Raw genomic sequence first — 7,188 nt, 5'->3', positions numbered from 1 at the left:
CCCAGGTAGGTGGAACTCTCCGCCGCCAAAAGGGTAGGACCTCCTTCAGAACAGGATCTGCCTCTTGTAAGGAGCACAGATCAACAGTAGAGGGGGACGGGAGAGCAAAAACTACTGCTTGAGTAGCATTTGTCACAGGGCGTACAGACGGAGCCTGCAAAAGGCCAATGGGAACCGCTGTCCCAGGCAAGGATTCCAATACAACCTGAGAACCAGGAATGCATTGCCTTGAAAGAGCATCAGCGTTACGATTGACACGGCCTGAACGATACTTGATATCAAAATCAAAGGCAGCCAGTTGGGCCGCCCAACGCTGCTCAGTAGCACCAAGTTTGGCGGACTGAAGGTGGCTTAACGGATTGTTATCGGTGTACACTGTACACTTATGCCCCAGCAAATATTCCCGAAACTTTTCTGTCATGGCCCACTTCAGTGCCAAAAACTCCAACTTCATGGAGCTGTAGTTCGACATATTGCGCTCCGTGGGCCGCAGCCTCCTGCTGGCGTAAGCCACCGGCCTCACACCCTGGTCTGTCTCCTGTGAAAGAACGGCCCCGAGACCATTATGGCTAGCGTCAATCTCTAAAATGAAAGGGCGTGAGAAGTCTGCATATGTTAGTACCGGTGCTGAGACCAACTTCGACTTCAAAGCCTCAAAACTCTCCTCACACTGAGGGGTCCAGGCAGCACCAAAAGCCTGCCCTGATTTGGCCCTGACTCTGGTACCCCCCAGTTGTGCCACCAACTGATGTAACGGCCCTGCCCACTGAGCAAATCCCTCAACAAAACGCCGATAGTAGCTGGCGAAGCCCAAAAAGGAGCGTAGCTCTGAGATATGAGAAGGGCGTCGCCAATTAGCCACGGCCTCAATTTTCTTGGGGTCGGTGGACACCCCCTGGCTGGAAATGACATGCCCCAAGTAGCTCACTTCCCTTTGGAAAAATGCACACTTTTCCAGCTTTGCCTTCAGCCCTTCTGCATGGAGCCGACCAAGCACCATTTCCAGTCGTTGCAGATGTTGTTCAACAGAAGATGAATAGACGACAATGTCATCGAGATACAACAGCACAGATTCATTCTGCTGGTCTCCAAACATCCTCTGCATCAGCCGCTGGAAGGTGCTCGGGGCATTGCACAAGCCAAAGGGCATACGATTGAACTCAAAAAGCCCGAAAGGAGTGCAGAAAGCGGTTTTGGGTCGGTCCTTCACTGAAACTGGTACCTGGTTATAGCCACTGGCCAAATCCAGTGTAGAGAACCAACAGGCCCCAAAAAGTGCATCCAAGCTCTCCTCAATGCGAGGCAGAGGGAAAGAATCCTTCCTGGTCTTGCTGTTAAGGAGACGATAATCAACACACAAGCGCAGGCTCCCGTCTTTCTTGCGGACCAGAACAATTGGGGATGCATAGGGACTACTGCTCTCTGCAATGACCTGAGATTCAAGGAGCTGGTTAATGTGGGCCTTTACGGCTTCATAATCCGAGGGAGGGATACGCCGGTATCTCTGCCGGACTGGAACATCATCCAGCAAAGGAATGTCATGGGAAAGAAGCTTAGTGCAGCCCAGATCACCATCATGGGCTGAAAAGACATCACGGTACCGATGTAACAAAGCTTTGGCGTTAGCCTGCTCCAGCTCAGTTAACGCTGATAGGTTAAGTGACTCTATCCTATTTTGTACCGACGGGGCCGCAGTTTGCGAGGAAACTGTGGCAACTGTGGGCCCCACTTCAGTCACACCTGCTGGTAGGCTGACAACTTCAGCCACCCCTAGGGTGCCAAGAAACGTCCGTGGGTAGAGAAGGGTCTCGATGGTTCCAACGTTGACCACAGGAATATACACTGTGCCCCGGACAACCTGCACAAGACAAGGGGACGCCAACAGTCCTGCCGGTAAGCCTGTTTCAAGCGGCTCCAACAGTGCAGTTTGCCCAGAAAACCATTCATCGCAGGTACTAGCCACTAGCTTCATTACCCCACCAGGTATGCGCACCGCTTTCTTTCCCCGAACCCTCACCGTACCCATTGGGACCCCCGGCACCTGACAGGCAGCCTGATGACACTTCTGTAAGGCTTCAAAAACCTGACCAGGTGCCTGAGAAACACAGGGTAAGTCAAAGAGGGAGGAGCCAAATGTGCTAAAGAGTTCTTGATAGCACCGGCGAATCACGTTCATTCCCAGGACTCCTGGAACAGATGAAACTGCACCCGGGGGATCCTTAACCACCAGGATCCCACACCGAGGCATCACCTTACCACATAGCTCAACATCCAGCTCCAGATAACCCATATAGGGAATAGCTAGGCCATTAGCCGCTCGCAGCTGTAGCCAGTGACACGAATTAAGTTGTTCATGGCCCCAGGGTGCAAACCGCTCCAGGAAGAAACTTTCCGGAATAGTAGACACCATAGAACCTGTATCCATTAAGCAGGAGACAGTCACTCCACCAATCAGCACATCAATGGTTGGGCATGGAGCGATTAATTCCGCTTCTACACCCCCTTGTGAGCCCACGAAGTCCCCAACTGAGCGGCGGCTCGACAGCTCAGTGGGTATCAGTTTTCCGACAGGTGCCCAGAAGGGGGAGGGACCGCAACATTAGAGTACGACCCAGCCCTACGACGGGAAGAAAGAACACGCTCACCGTCACACTCCCGTGCAAAGTGGCCAGGCTTCAAGCACCTCCTACAAATTAAAGGACCATTGTGAGAAGTCCGAGGTTGGAAGCGGGGATTTTGCAAAGAGGTTACAGTTTGGGTAAGCGTCTGCAGCTGCTCTTGCTGAAGTTTCAACAGATCCAGTAACTCGCTAAACCCAGGCTCCTCTTTAGCGACACTAGGGGTAGTTTGAAAGCGACCCTGCACCCCAAATTGAAGACCATACGCCGATGGTAAGGAAAAACTACGCCCCCTAGTGCCTCCAGGGAGACCCTCCCTTTCCCACCTGATTGCCTCACCGCGAAGCTCTAATAGGGTGACAGTTGAGTTGCGGCGGACAAATTGTTTAAGCTCCCGTCGAAGAGAAGGGTCAAGGACATCCTCAGTAAACTGGTCCCTCAGAAGAACGTCGCCATTGGGCATCCCGTCTGGTGCAGCACACTTTACCTGCGCCATCAGAGCCATAAGAGCTAAGGAAAACTCCTGCAAAGTCTCTCCTTCAAGTTGGTGCCGGGAAAAGAAAGCTTGTTGTAATGACACATAGGACTCAACACAGCCATATAGCTCCCGTAGGATGGCGAGAACCCGAACAGGGTCCCCTCGCTCTGCACTGGAGCGAAACTTAATCTCCTCCTTCGCTTCTCCCTCCAAATGATCAAAAATGAAAAGTGCTTCATCAGCAGGAGAAAGATGGCGGCCACGAACGCATGCCTGCAACTCCTCCATCCAGTCAGCTAACCCCACACCAGTCTTGCCATTAAACATGGGGCACTTACGGTCTCTTGGTATGATAACCAATCGCTCCGTGGCAGTAGCAGCAACAGACGGGGCTTGACCAACTGAGGCGGAAGAAGTGGAAGCAGCCCCACCTGAACCATCCCGTGAACCAGTCCCCTCCTGGCGAAGTCGCTCATTGTCCGCCTTAAGCTGCTGCACCAGCTCTCTCAGCTGCTGCATTTCATCCTCCATGCTGGCCGAGGGAAAACTGCATGCACAAAACAAATTTGAATTTGGATCCCTGGACTAACTACTGCTGCTGCTCGGGCTCTCTCTAAAAATAAGATCCAAGACACTCGAAAAGAACACAAAGAAAAAAACAAAAAAACAAAGAAAACCTAAAACACCATACACAAAAAAAATGAATTAAACGTTTCTGACCAATTTAGAGTGGCATCCTGCCGACAACGCCAGAATGTAATGAGATGTTCTTTTTGAATGCCACAGGCCAGACACGTCTTACTATAAAAATATACACTTTATTTTTATGCAACCAGATTAGAATAACACACATGCACTAGGTCCGCTAATAAAACAGGCTGAGGCACAAGGGGAAGACTGCACCAGGGCCGGGTCTCGCTAGACGGGTTGTGAACGGCCAGAAGTGGGACAAAACTCTCACTACTCACCCGTGTTACCACACACACACGCACACATCCACAACACTGCAAAAAAAAAAGGGGGGTCGTGAAGGAACACCACCACCGGGAACTTCACTACCCTGGGAGCACCCGGCACCTGATGGGACAAGAAAAACAATTTTATAACCTCAGGCGCAGAACCTTAAATAACGCAGACCAAATAAACATGAATATCAAAAACATGCAATAAGAATAGAAGAAAATACAATAAAACAGCCGCGGAAATCTGGAAAGAAACAAAGTTAGGGAATATCTCCTTGGCTAAGAGTCCTTAAGGAGTCAACACCGCTCACGCGGTGATCCGGTCAGCTGACCAACGGCGCGTCAGTGCACCGCCGAGCCAGAAACAGCAGAAACGAAATGTCCATTAATAATGACAGAAAGCAAGAGCCCAAACAGCAGCAGGCCTCCAAGGTGTGGCGACTGTACCGGCCCAGATCTGGCGCCTCTGAAAAGGCAAACAAATTAATCTTAATGAAATTAATCATCAAGGATCTAAATGAGCCATCCATTATACATACCACTTATTGGGAGTCAATATACTGTCCCGGAAATGAAGCAGACACAGGCTTTGCCTTATGCCCCGATATGCAGTTTTCTGCGAGAAAAAGGTGCATGAAGAAAGTAAGAGGGAGACCATGCGGAAGGCAGACAACACATGCGACAACACATACCAGGGCAGACACTCAGCGGTGCGCCCAGGATCCGACGTCACTGTCCTCGCCGCCCAGCAACCAACCACGCTGCGCTGACAGACTTCAGCCCCGCTGATGACACATGCAAACAACATGCGGCCACGCCGGGCCGCAGCCACCACAGGAGATCGGAAGAGAAAGATCCAGGAAGCCCAATACATCCGCTTTTAAAGCAGCCAAAGCACCACCCACTAATTACAAGGTGGTTGGCACAACTGGCACAGTGCCATATAGTGGCCAGGAGTGAGACCACCTCCGGCCACATATGTAACACCACAAGTCAAGCAAAAAAGTCAATCGAACACATGTTGCCATGGCAATGGTGTGCCCATCATCTTGAGTTTAAAACCATTTTTTTCCCTTTTTTTCACTTTACACAATTTGTATTTGAACGAACTAGTCTGAGAGGATTCGTGCGAGTGACTCCAAACTCAATGGGAAGCTTCCTGACAAGTTGGGGACCAAACGCTATTCAGATCTTTCTAATAGGACAAAGCATGTTTCCGTGGCAACCGATGGAAAAAAGCCTTCTCGCCATGAAACATGGTTTGCTCATATCTCCATAGAAATACATGGGATCTGCACCAAAGTTGACAGTATTCATACTTGTTGGGTCCTTAACACATTACAACACCTGTTGCCATGGCAACATAGCATTTTAGCTAGCATATTAGCATGCTAGCAAAAAATGCTAACTATGTAAATAAACATTTCAGATTCTCAGCTACACATTTTACCATGTTAAATAGCATGTTAGCAGGTTAGCTAACATGGTGAAGAATTAGCATGTTACCAAACAATGTTAACTAGGTATATGAACATTTCAGTTTCTCAGCTAGCCATTTTACCATATTGCCTAGCATATTAGCACATTAGCTAGCATGCTAGCTCTTTCAACTCCTACTACTCTTACATACATTCAGCTAGAAACACCATTCAAACTTTAAACAACTCACAACTCACTCAGTGGGCTATTTCCGACTAATTGCTTTTGTCGATATGTTTTACAGTTTTTGAATTATGCCAGTTTAAAAATCATAAAAATCCTAATTTACTAAAAAGTCTCTCCCACTTGGCGCACTCTAACTTTTCAGCCTACTCCGCAACTCAAACAAATTCTCATAACTCCTACAGTTTTTTTTTACAGACATACATTATGCATCAAAACGGAGGAATCTGAGTTGGCTTTGAAGAGAACCATTCATGACAAAGTTGGGACCTACAGATTTTGAGCTATGCCTCTCCAACCGAGCAAAAGTGTACTTTTGCTCCTAAACCCATCCATTCAAATCAGAGGCTGGATTCTAAGACCAAAAGCCATCTCTCGTCAACTCATCACCATTTAAATTCTGTTCGCATTACAGTAAAATAAATCATATCCCTGTGTTCCTCAGACCCTCCTGGCGCGGACGGTGAAAGAATTATTTTGATAACTCTTATAGTTTTCTGTCAAGAATGAGGAGTTCGGGATGTGCGCAGAGTGATTCGGCAGTTCAACTCTGCTCTTTTCTCAGTCTGTGTGCCTGTCAGTTAAGTGGGGGGGGGGGACGACGACCTCATGAGCACTCTTTGTCATGAACAGACTAGACTGTGGTTCAGCTGCCAATTCAACTCTGTTTCAGCTTATTCTGCATTTTACAATGATTTTTTCTACAGTCCACCAGTTCAGCACCTTTAATATTCAGTTTAAGCTTTAAATACTTTAACTACTGACTTCAGCTTCATGATTACTTCAGCTGATACTTCAACAACCAGACTTCAGCCATTTTCAGCCATGTTTAAGTATCTTACACACATTTCAATTAATCTTTTCACCATTTTACCTACATTTAAAAAACAGTTTGAGCTTTACATTGCTCAAACTATTGACTTAAGCTTCATACATTTACTTCAACAACCATATTTCAGCCCTTTTTAGCCATCTTCAGTAATCTTAAGCACATTTCAGTTCAACTTTCCACCATTTTAACTACTGTTGTGCGATGTGTCTAACTTTGTGTGTGCGATCCAGCAGCTCAGTGCGCTTGAGAGTGAACGTGAGCGCAGAGGGAGGAGAAGAAGAGCGTATGAGGAACGAGAGTAGCAGAAGAAGAAAAGGTGTGAAGAGAAGAGACGGAGCGGTTAGGCAGAACAGTCAGGAAAAACAATAACAGTGCGTTATAATAAAGCCGTTTCTCAGCACAACCGCTGTTTCCTTTTTTTTTATGGTGCTTCACGCCGTGAGCGGCGAGAGAAGAGAGTAATTGGGAGTTAACCCCGAAGCCAACTCCACTTCGGCCCTGGAGAGGACGGATCTCCCCCGTGTCCTCCGACTACTATCGGCGGATAAGAAGCGGGAATGGTTAACACTACATTTAAACACCTGTTTGAGCTCTTTGAGCTTTAAATCGTTCACTTCTTCATGTCAGCTACACATC

Source organism: Melanotaenia boesemani, chromosome 12 (genome assembly GCF_017639745.1).
Source record: "Melanotaenia boesemani isolate fMelBoe1 chromosome 12, fMelBoe1.pri, whole genome shotgun sequence".
Lineage (NCBI taxonomy): Eukaryota > Metazoa > Chordata > Actinopteri > Atheriniformes > Melanotaeniidae > Melanotaenia > Melanotaenia boesemani.
The sequence above is the reverse complement of the archived record's forward strand: the minus strand, read 5'-3'. Positions refer to the sequence as shown.